At 49.2% G+C, this 12,456-nt stretch overlaps 1 protein-coding gene across 4 annotated transcripts in view; it reads right to left on the reverse strand.

Moving 5' to 3' along the window:
• Window positions 1-12,456, reverse strand: part of LOC120956934 (uncharacterized) — a 54,375-nt gene that overhangs the window by 10,905 nt on the left and 31,014 nt on the right. The window contains exon 1 of one of the 4 annotated variants that reach the window (XM_040378764.2): window positions 1,164-2,691. The exons of the other annotated variants lie outside the window; for them this stretch is intronic. The gene's annotated coding sequence lies outside the window, so the exon portion shown is untranslated. Of the gene's footprint in view, window positions 1-1,163; window positions 2,692-12,456 lie in introns of those variants that run through there. 4 annotated transcript variants of the gene reach the window in all.

Consider the following 12,456-nt stretch of genomic DNA (forward strand, 5'->3'; position numbering starts at 1 on the left):
CGGGAGGATGTTGGAATTGGTAACACTTTCCTGCCACGCTACCACTTACATCACATTTCACAAACGACCCAGTGGCGTGTCTGTCTTTCGTTTCGTCCGCCCCAGTAGAAGCAACACGAGGACCATCGCCATGAAAGACGGGGCCAGAATTGTTTTGGAAAGTGTATTAAGAAACAAAAAAACAGCTCTGTCGTACGAGCTTGCTTCTTCGCTCTGTCTCAAGAATTGATGACCGCGCTGGGGACGTTAAGAACGAAGAAAACAAGAGCATCGCACAAGCGTCGCCCGGATGCGTTTGCACAACAGCAACAGCGGCAGCATCTGTGAATGAGCGCCGCTGAGCCAGGAGAATAATAATAATCAACACATTGTTTAAAGCCGCGGGGCACGTTGATGGGTCCCCGGGACCGGACCCGCCACGTTTGATCTTATCCCCCCTCCCGCTTACAACGGAGACGCGAAAGTAGGAGCCCCGCCTCGGCATTCTTCTTCCACTCCAAAGGCGCGATGATTGTGTGTGCTGAAAAATGATGTTTTTCGATCGCAACCGAAGAAGGGTGAGCTGTCGCACGGTCGTGCGATTCACCCTCAAAGGGGTAGTTTGCTAGCGAAGGAGAATAAGATGTTTATCTAGCCGCCGATGGCCATCCACCATCGCTGTATTCAAAACAATGGTTCGTGTTTGTGTTCGCGCATTTGTTTTGTGTGTTAGGCGCGCTCTGGCTCGCAATGGGGGATGGAGACGGACGGAGCGATAATGTTCGGACATTTGTTTTTTGTTTTGTTTTTTGCACGCGCTTGCCCTAAGCGCAGCAGAAGATGCTTTTGATCGTGCACGATGTTGGTAGTTTTTTTTTTTTGCTCCAAGAGCTAACGAATAATAATGGCGAACATGTTTCGCTGGCGGAATGTTTTCGAGTTTCTGGTCAAAGCGCAACATGTTTTCAGGGCAAGATCAAACAAGAATTCTAATTATTTCCCACACAAGAAGCATGTACAACACTTTTGGGGACATAACAACATTCCAATACTATTCTGTTTGATGTTGGAAAGCAACAGCAAACAGAAAGAGGCTCAAATCTTGTAAGCAATCGCTCAACCTTCTCTCGCTAGCATAAACATAAACAAACACCCTCCCGACCAATGCGGAACATGATACTCACAAGCGCCTCATTACAAGCATATGACACTTCCGCTTCACATTTACATCTAATTGGTATTTTCGTCAGTGTCTTCCTCGATGCTGCTTCGATGGCACACCAGCCGACGGCACTTGGTCAGCAGTGTATTAATTTCCGTTCGATGTTACCGCTGCACAGTCACTGCACTGCACTGGAACAGGCAGACACTTTCACCTTCTCAATCGAATCACTCAATCCCAATTTTATTGCCCCATTTCTACAGGCACAGAATCAACACAGGGCGATGGACACGAATCAAAGGCATGCCGAGAAGCAATCAGGCCAGGGTTATTTGGCAATCCGCAGCCTAAAATCCTAACGGCCCAAAACCCCAATCGGACGGTTGACTTGCAGGATGTATCACACACACACACACACACAGATATAAACACACACGATTCAATTTGGGAGGGAAGAGCCACTTTTCCGGAAGAGTTATCCTTAATGGGACGATTTAGGACACACCACAGCCCACTCAATCACAAGCCACAAATCGCTCTCCCGGTCACACGCTCTTGCCTACTAGGACCCCCCTTTCAGCACCTTCCCAGACACACAAACATACACACACGGCACAGGAAATCGATTCACTCGGTTTATTGCAACAAATTGCCGGAGCGAAAAGGGGGTAGGATGATGATGGCGCTAATGCTCCACCGCCGTCTTCTTCGTCGATGCAACCCGCTCGCACCCAGTTATCGATGGTCAATTGCTTTTCGATTATACCGCTACACACCCCAGGCAGGGCTGGGGAACCGGAAAGATTGCACTGCACTATTTCTTCCCCCTCTTTCCCCTTTCTGCCTTCCCCTGAGGCCTCTGGGGGGAAGCAAATCAAATGAAGCCACTGCGGATGCACTTTCAATGGTGACAAGACTTGTGGCGCACATACACACACACACACAATTAGCACAATTTATGAATATTCCACGAATTACGAGACGCTATTAGCAATCGACGATCGTGTGACGACAATGATCACTGACCCAGCTGAGGATGATTCACGCAGTAAATCTTGATGCGCCATCCAAAGGTGTGTGCGCGCGGGTGTGGGCACTTGGAAGTCTTTCTTCGGACACACGGAAACGCTCTTGTGGAACAAGCGGGGATATTTTGCAGCCGGTTTGCAGCAAGACGGCGCTTCGAGCTCGACCGTCGGCGCTTTGGTATGTGTGTGCGCGCGCACGCACTCTCGCGATCGTACTGAATGCGCTCGAGCAGAATGCATCGCAGCATCCACGGGATGGAGAAGCCGATCGCGAGATGAGCGCAAGAGAGCGTGAGAGTCTTCCCCCCCATCCAGCGAAAGAGACAGCTAGCGTTTGCGTGTTTTGGTGATTCGCAGTGAGAATGGAGAGGATCCCACAGAAGCGAGAGAGAGTCCAACGGCCGCAAAAACCAGATCCATGCCTTTCCGTGGCGCAAAAACCTGTTCCGAAAGCTCCCTCAAACGTCCCTTTTTTGTTGGCAAAGGGAGCACACGCGAGCCATGCCAAAACAACAGCAGTGCAGCAGCACCTGTAGCATCGTCATCGTGCTACAGCAAAACCCGCGAAGCACTCCGGGGTCCGGGTGGATCGGAGCTAGCACCCAAGGGAACCTGCCCTCGTGCGGGGGTAGGCTGTCTTAGATGCATCTCTGACTGCTTGTAGATGCTTGCATTTTATCGTACCGTTGCGCTCATTCCATTCTCCATGCCTGGACCATGTCGCTCTCACACACGCACTTGGGAGCCACTTGTTGTTTTGTCCCCCCTTTTCACCTGTCACCCCCCTTTGCTTTCCTTTGCTTGCCGTGCCGCGGCAACGCTTCGGCTGGCTCTTTGTGTGTTGCCCCGCGTTGCTCCCGGATAATCCGATAAATTGCAATTCAAATGGGTCGCTGGACCCGATGCAACAGGGCCAGTGCGACCAAGCGGAGTCCAAAACAAAAGGTAAATTAATTTACGCTATAAGAAACGGAGGCCACTCTGTATCCCTGTCCCTGTGTGTGCTGCGAGCGAGAGTGCTTAATAATGTTCTTTTGCATTGGGTGGCAGAGTTTATGCAGTTAATTACCCTTCGTTCTGTGAGCAGGAAGAGCCGCCTTCGAAGGCGCTATCTGGTGAAGGAATGCGTTTTTGTTGTTGATAACTTTTGTTTTTAAACTACAACTTTGTTTGTTTTGCCTAGAAGGCATTCGTCTAATTGCAAAAAAGAGCATAGCAAAGGATGGTCTTTTGTTGTAATACAATGTTGCAATTCAGTTCTTGCGGCAATAAATCATCATAAAAACTACTACCAGCCGCTAGAGCAACTTCTTCGTAGAGAGTATATAGGAGAGCTGTATTCCAAATTAATCGAAAATGATTAACGTTCGAATAAGTCATACAGATTACATCAGATTAAATAAAAATCAATCTTTTTTAGCTTTTTGGTAAAACAACTTTTACAATTTGATTCTATCTATAATGCTCATAAGGCCATTTTGGGTTCAGAATATCGATTTTATTGCGTTTCCATATTACTACATCGTGATTGTGTTCTATAAATATTAACGTTCGATTGGATCGTATAGTCTGATCTTCTGAGATCACCAACAGTTGCCGGTACAGCTGAGGAGTAATATGAGTGTAATTTTTCGCGCACTAGTCGGGCCGATACTTCCCAAATGCCTTCCAATCGCCCGATCGTGGCAGAAACTAAACTGTGGTACTACAATTATTCGCTCAATTCGAAGAGCCATTATATTTTGCGTGCAACAAAATTATCCAAAAAGAGAATATCTCTCAACCTGTATTATTATGAAGTAATCGTGATATAGTTCCTGAAGAAACGAAGATCCTGCTGTGAACTTTGGCATTTGGATACAGGAAAGACTCACCTTAGATGTCAGATGATATTCATGATTCTTTACTAAAGATATGCACATTGACATCATTTCCTCATCTTCCCGGATAAGCTAGTTTCAGATCTAATTCAAAACATCTATCCTTCCCCAAAGTCCTTTTTGAGACATTGAGTTACTTATACTTCATTTTCATAATTTAAATTTTATCTTTAAGAGAACAGACACGTTCTCTCTAACTATCCTAAGTTTGTCTAGATCAGTGGTTTTAAAACTATAGTTCATTACAGCGTGTCAGAGTATTTGCTTTTTCTATCGAAGAATTGCTCAGATACGTTCGGAATAAGGCCTTCAATATCTACACATCCTATTGGACATTGGAGCACGACAAATAGTATCTGTAAAAGAAATTTGATTCAATTTTCATGTAACTTTTTACAACTCTACTTTATACTTGTTTTTTCTTTACTCGCAGCTCTATTTCAAGCATAAAAATGGCAAAACATGAATTATGTTGGTAGCACTGTTTGAGCCTAGCGACGTCTATTTCGACATCTTCCCCGCCCAAACGGTCATTGTAACCATTACTGCCAATTCAGGCCCAATTGAGCGCAGGGTTTCCAAACAAAACCTGCCCGTTTTGCTCGCCAAACAACAATCCCAGCTCCGCCATGATTGGGATGTTGCGATCAATTATTGCCCTTGTTAAGATGAACATGTCTCTAGGCCCCTCGCCCTTTCCCGCCACTATCGCTCCGCCAAAAACGCGCCTCACGGCGTTAGATAACTCGCACCCGATCGGGCGAGATAAACATCTCACTCACACACACACACACACACACACACACACACACACACACACACACACACACACACACACACACACACACACACACACACGGAAAGGCCCAAATATGCACAAAGTCCAACAATCGACTGCACAGCAGCGGAGGCTTTCCCCAAGTGTCTCCCTATCCCCGGGGCCCCTCTGGATCTGGTCACCTGTTTCGCGGTGTCGTGGTTGTCGCATTGCATCTATCGCGCTGGAGGGGTTTGTTTTTTTTTTGTGACTGTGCACTGCAGCTGCGTGTTTGCCAAACCAAAACCGGGATTCCTTCCCACTGGCCCCCATCGCTTACAGCTCCCCAAACCACCGCATACGGCAGACAGGGAGAGAGAGAGCGGTGTTTGGAGTTTTATACATATTTTGCCGTTGCAAAATCAAGCACAACCCTATTCATAAAACTGTCTCGGCGCGGTTGCACTCGTTTGCCATTATTTGTGGGTATATGTGTTTGCAGCTGCAGGTGCCACCCCTGTTGCTGTGCAGGTGCACCACACCGTGTGCAAAAACCGGCCTGCCCGACACAAAGACGGTGCACTGTTTTCGGTTTGCGGCCATAGAGAATGCTGCAACAATTTTGAACAAATTCGCAATGGATAAAGCCCGTACCACCACTGCACCCTTTCCCATTCCTTGTGATTGTAAGATTTGCCTGTTTCATGATGATGCAATTGTTGTTTGCCAAATCCCAAAGCAACCGATCGCTACTGGCTTGTGGCTTCTGTGTCTAGCTTCCATCAGCTCGTGCTCGTCGCGTTCGTCGTGGTGCACAACCATTGCCTATAATAGCTTTATTTTCACCCCTTTCTCCACATCACAAACAATGTCCACTGTTGGAACACCGACGGACCGTCTCCCAGGGATCCAGCCACATTTTATGAATGCACATTTTTACAGGTTTCGCCTTGTACGGGGGCCTCGGGGAGAGCGAAACTCTCCTTCCCATGTCCAACACGCCGGACACCTATCCGAAGGGAATCCGTTCACCGTGCAGCATTCGCCTGAACGGGGGCTTTCTCTATGCCGTTTGTCTCTCTCTCTCCCTCTCTTTTATGGCTTCTCTCTAATGTGTTTGCTGCGAAAAACACAGCGCGGATTGTGTCTCACTAGGACGGAATGTGCATTTTCGCCGAGGCCCCAGTGCCGGTGCGCTTATCCCGGACATGCACACGCACATATTACCCCGCTTAGATCGCACTCCTCCCCCGTTTTATCATCACCCTTTGATGCTTGACAGCAACATCAGCCTCCCCGTTCCTTCCAACGCACCTTCCGAGCTCGATAAGATCTAGATATGTATTATGTTCCCGTTTTGTTTTCGTTTCGCCATCATCGGACCGACCATCGGACCGGCGATATAGAAATGCGTGCCCGCCGCTTCCCCACCTGCCGCCCCTTCCCCACCAAGCCTCCCACCAACAAAAACCGGGCACCATTTGCAGTGCGATAAACAACGCAGCCGGACATCATCGCAGTCGCGGCCAAAGCGAAGAAGCGTTTGCGCAAACGGGCCGCAACGCCGCTTCTGATCTGCGCGCGATCTCCCGCGTGTGCTCGGCAGCTCCCTCCCCCCGTGCGCGTACAAGAAACAACGCGCAAACAATCATCATAACGACAACCTCCCTCCCGCTTGGGTGGTTGATAATAATAATAACAATAATAATAATCCCACCTTGTGCAGGGCCTTTGGACCTTTGGACGGCAAAAATAGACACGAGCAGAGAGGACACACCGTTGCGGTGGGAGAAGAAAATTATGGAAAATCGTTACCAAAGGCATCGGCTGCGTTTCACCTTCTCCTCCTCCTCCTCCACCTTCTTGCAAAGAAGAAGGGTTTCTCTTCTAGCGCAGCATTGGAATCCCAAGGCACCCCACGTTTGGGTGGTTGTGCCGATCGCGGGCGGCTTTTCTACCTTTGCGTGTCCCGAACGGTTGATCGTGCTCCGTTTTTCCTGCTTGCTTTTCAGGTCATCCTATCTGTCTCTCTCTCTCTCTCTCTTTCTCTATCTCTAAGAAGAACCTGTCTCCGTTTGCCAAACCATAACAGGTACCCGAACGGTCCGAATCGGTCCGAAACAGAGCGCGCTCGCCCAAAGTCCGAAAGTCCTCACGAACCGGGACGACAACCTGCCGCAGCGCAAAACTTTCTCTTTCGGTGCGAAATAATTTTCGTTTTGCGTTTAGATTGCCGCCACCACATTCATATGTAATTATGGTGAGGCTTTAATTGAGTCCACGATGCACCTTAGCACGATGGTTGGCGGTTCGATGCTCGACGATCACCCGGAGGCAATAGAAACGCGTGCAACCGTTGCGGGTACGCAAACAAATTAAATCCACCAAAGGATACACCCAAGAGGGAAGGGTGTTGAGGGTTTGAAGGCAATGTATTGATTACGCGACATGGTACAGAGTAGTCCCTCCTTGGTCACGGCATGGCGGAAGCCCAGCCCGCGCTGTGTGCCATTACTCCCGGAGGCTGTTTTCCAACAACGCAACCGCCGCTGCGGGCGCTGATCATTTGTCTTGGCAACGCGCAATTGTCGCGTACACGCACGGGCAGAGAGCAGGATAGGCCACTGGTTGATAGGTGATAGATATCGTTTCCGGCTTTGGATCGGCAACGGACACACACACTGCTCATTATCCTGCCATCGACGCGTATGATGGTGCCACGGGTCGGGCATGTGTAACGAGCAAATGATCCGTCAGGCCGTCATCAATATCTTTGCTTTGTCTTTTTACCTTTCTTCGTAGGCGCATAGAGAAAGAGAGAAAACGAGGGTCGAGGTTGAAGAAAAACAACAGGTCCTCTAATAAGTTTTGCTAGCAAGTCTGTAATTATTACAACTAAAATATTGAAGAAATGAAATACTTTTGTAGCTCAACGGTCATTAAAACAATTAATGTTTTATGTAAAGAAAACAACGATCTCCAACTACAAGATGCCCATTTCCATCCAAGGGTTTGCAGCATTGCGAAACCCGTCCCGTCCCAATCACCATCAGAACGATGGACTTCGACGCGCGGCAGGCGAAGAAATGAGCAATCCGCAAAGCGCACACAACAAAACACAACCCCCTCAGTGCCGAGGACGATGGATGCAACAGAAATAAAATACAGCATTCGCATGCGCACAAACACACACACAGAGGCGCGCGGGGTATGCTCCGGCTCTTCCGCGATATGCAAAATACTTTCGCAATGGCTTGATGATGCGCTCGGTCAGCCTCATCAGCGGAGAGAGGGATGTGTGCATCGGTTGCAGTTTGCAACGCAACACAACAAAAGAATTTTATTTTGCTCTGCTGCCTTTGCCTCTCTCTCTCTCTCCCTCTCTCTCTCTTTCCCGATCGTTCCCCCTGCAACGGCCCATGGATGCTGCAAGGTCCGCAAGGAAAGCGTTAAAGCGATACGGTGCCATAAAACAAAAATAAATGATAGCAAGCGACGAACACGGTTTGGTCTCAGATGCGCTGGCTCTCTTTCTATCTCTCTCTCTCTTTCTTAGGGCCCGGTTAGAGGTAATTCCACTTCTTTCCCGGCATCACGTTGCCTGCAGTGGTGGGCAATGGAATTGGCTCAAGCTGAAGCACGGTCTACCGTGCCGAGGTGTCTCAAGTGAAATAGAGAGATGAACCTGGACAGTAAATTCAACCGAACGCACACGCTTTGGGGGCCGCCATGGACCGCTTGAAGGTGTGCATGCACACAATGACAGGGAAATAGCTTCAGCACCACCAGGCACCAGCATCAAGCTGTCCAGCACACAGGTCCCATTGCACCGGCGCACACGAAAGCTCCACATCGATCCAGTTTCAGGACAGAAAGAATGTTAGAGAGGCAGGGAAGGAAGACTGACCATGCAAAACCCCTGACGAGGTCCAATGTGTGCGCAGGCGCAATGCCGGATTGCAACCGGACAGCCCCGGACGCACCGTTCGAGTCCGTGGAACAGTTTGAGCAAAATTGAGTGCGAAAAGATAAAGCCACACTGCATGCCGCAGCCCGATCCTAGCCCATCCGCAGGTGACTTGGACACCCGGTTCCCCATTCCCCCTTTGGGCAGAAGGGTCTCTCTCTCTCTCTCTCTTTCCCCCCGAGGGCGCTGCCTCGCTGGTGCTGTGGTATGCCTTTGGTGCCTTTTTATAAATAGATAATCATTTCGCTGTAAACGGGATTATTTCATGACATGACGATGGATTAGATCCTACTCGATAAAGCATGTTGTTGTTGGCGTGTTGTTGTTCGAGGTCCGGGTTTTGTACCCACCAAACCCGGCCCCATCCACCCCTTTCCACAATTGCAAGCTGACACTTCTTCACGCAATGCTGCTGCTGCTGCTGCTATGTTTCACCCATGTATGCAGATCCGACCGCCCTTGTCTGCCATGTCGTTCGGGAGGGCCGGGCGGCACACCATCCGGCAACATTTGCGTTTCATTGCGAGGGCTTTTTGCGGGCACGCTAATGGGGCGGGAAAACGTCCATTCGGTGCCAGGCTTAGCAGCCCCCCGAGCTTGGCTGCCAGGCTTAATGAGAGCGAACATTTGGAAATGTGTGTGCATCGTTACAAAGGCAACTGGAACTGGTTAGGCATCCCCGGCCAATCGCACCGTGCCTTCGTGTGCCGTTATCTTGTGCCGATCGTGGTGCAAGCAGAGGAGCGGTAAGGCAAGAAGGAGCAACGATGGGAGCAAAACAGATTTCTTTTCAAAGTCATCGATCACTCAGAATCCTCCCCAGAGCCGGTAGGATTTAGCTGTTACAATGTTTGGGGCAATAATTTTATTCATAATATTTTTTTCTGCAACTAAGTGCGGCTAATCCAACGGAAGATGCGGATGAACCTGTTTTTACTTAGCAAATATAAACTTGCGTTGGTTCAAAGCTTTGTCTGGCGGTGAGAAGTAATACTTTCGTGCTTGTTATGAGCTCCACAAGCTCCACAAGTCATCTAGAAATATTCAAATCAATTCTTAACTTTCTACATACCAAGGTTTACATACAATGTAAAAGAATTACTTATGACATAAAGTCTGTTTGCTAAGTACGTTTAGGGTTTTACGCAATACGACAAAGTCATCTCATCTCATCATCTCATCATTTTATTTAACTTTACGAGACATTTTGCGACTTAAATTGGTCAGCTTAAGAAAACATATTTGAAGTTTATTTTAAATATATAATTAGCATTTTTAATCTGTTTTGCGAATAATCATCAGAAAATCACAAACTTGCTCCATATAATTCCAAATGTCAATCCTGAAAACACCCCTAAACAAATTTTAATAATCCCAAACGAGTCTCGATCCATTGCATTGTTCTGCGCAAAGCATACCGTCTACCAACTGCTCTATGAGTCCTAGCTCTACCGTCGCCCGTTAAATCCCCTACATAAGCGGCTAGGAATCTGCTCGATGATTCTTCAATCCTCAAATCAGCTTCTCCAAATGATTCCTTCTCTCCGTAGAAGGCATTTAACGGCAAGAAACACTCAATTGTGCTTAGAGAACCGGTGCGGCCCGCTGCTGTCATTTAAGCTTCCATCCATCCGATCCGGCCACTTCTATCGGATAGATTTACCACCGTTTTCCCGCCACGGCTAGGTAAAACAAAGCGACCGCGCGGCGGATGATCGTGATGTGAAAAATCATTCATCTGTCTTGCGGATTCATCGCAAGCCGCCCCCCGAAAGCCGCGCACCGTCACCACAATCGGGACGCGCAAGTGCCCGACCCATCCCCCTTCAATGCACCCCGCCCCACCCACTGACAGCTAACCATAACCACTGCGCCCTTTTGCGAATTTTCTTTCAACTGTCAACCCGCTTCGCTTGCCGGTCGATCGGGCGGTTAATTTATTTCACGGAAATAGGAAACGACAATGCATTACTCCCGCCGATTCCTCCCGCTTCTCACTCACTGACGGTTCCCATCATCATCTTATCGGGTTAATAATTGAGCCAAGTCACTGTTGCTGCTGCTGCTGCTGCTCCGGACCATTCCCCGGGTTTGGCATCGGATGGATTAACCGCTCATCTACACCCTCGATGGACGGGGCTGGTTACGGGGATTTGCATACAGTTCGCGTCAGGATTGGGAGGGCGGTGGACAAAGATCGCTTCCACTCCAAGAATCCATAATCGCCATCGAACACAAAAGGGGCGGCTCAACTGTCTCCTGGCCCGAAACGGATCGCTACGATCGCGAACGTCTTCCCATCGTTCTACCCAGGCGGCACCGTGTCTTTGAAGTTGATTTTCCGCCCGGCTGACAATTCCTTCGCTTCCCTTTGCAAGCTGACACACACACACGCGGGAGCTGCTTGGGAAGATTTTTCCCAACCTCCGCCAACCCTGCCACTCGCTTTGTTTCCACACATTAGTCCACAGCGCGTCAGCAGGGAGAAGGGAGAACCTGCCCCAAGGGAAAACTGTGGCGGTGGTGGCGCGCTCGCGATCATGAAATCCCTTTTACGCCAGGGACTCCAAGCCGAGCCGACCCCAAACCCACCCAACCAGCCAGGCGGTGTGGTGGCCAGTTTGCAAACTACTTCAATTAAATTCAATTCAATTATTGAATGATGAATGCAACGTATTGTGTGTTTTTATTATAATTTACCTTTATTTTTTCCCGCCTCACATACGCGTTCTATGGCTGTGTTTGTGTACGTTTTGCCTGTGTGTGTGTCTGTGTGTGTGTGCATAATTGGAAACATGATGTATCAATGTTTTACGGCCATACATATGTCCATTAGGGCGGTCTCCGGGTCGGCGATTTCGCCTGCTCGCAAGGCGGCACAGACTTTGCCGCGCGGGCCCCTTTGAGCCTTTTTCCCGCCCAAAGCAAAACGGTCCAAAGGGGAGGTGTAGGTGTAAGGGCTACAGGGTGAAGAAAGGAAGCAGGCAAAGCATTCCGTCTTCGTCGGCGATGTGTGTGTGTGTATGAGCGACACAAACAAGCTGCGGGTTCGTTGTTTTGCACAAAACGCTTAAATTATTGTTATCATTTGTTGTCCTGTTGTGTCCCTGCTTTTCCCTGTCCCTGTTGGAAACAGTGCAACGATGTACTTCATCACACCTCCCTCGCACACACACACGCACAGAAATCACGAAATCTGTCCGCGCCCGGTCGAAACAATCGAAAAGCCCCGCTTGGCGAACCCGCCCGCTCTTTGCGACACTGGCAATGGCGGCATTTTTTCCTCTGATTTTCTCCCTCCCTGTGTGTTCGCAGCGCTATTTATGTTGTAAAGAGGTACAATGTGACGTCACGCGGCAACCGACCAATCGCGGTGCCCTGCACCCTCCCTCTTTTGTCTTCCAACCGAGCGGGATCATGCGAGCGGCGTTGAACGATTTAGGAGACGTCCCCGGAGCGAAAGACATTGTTTATTGTGTACTTTTGCGAAGCTTTTCCATCTCTCCCCCATCGAACCACTGCCCTTCTGGCAGCGCCTCGCCCCCCTACGTGGCTCGTGTTCTCACGAGTGCGCACCGTTTCGATCGCGCAAAACCAAAGCGGCAATTGACAATCGGCGGATAAGGTCCGTTTCGGGCCGGGCCCAAAGGGGTTTTCGCCGCCGCCCGATGCTTGCCTGCGGC

This window comes from Anopheles coluzzii, chromosome 3 (genome assembly GCF_943734685.1).
Source record: "Anopheles coluzzii chromosome 3, AcolN3, whole genome shotgun sequence".
NCBI classification, from domain to species: domain Eukaryota; kingdom Metazoa; phylum Arthropoda; class Insecta; order Diptera; family Culicidae; genus Anopheles; species Anopheles coluzzii.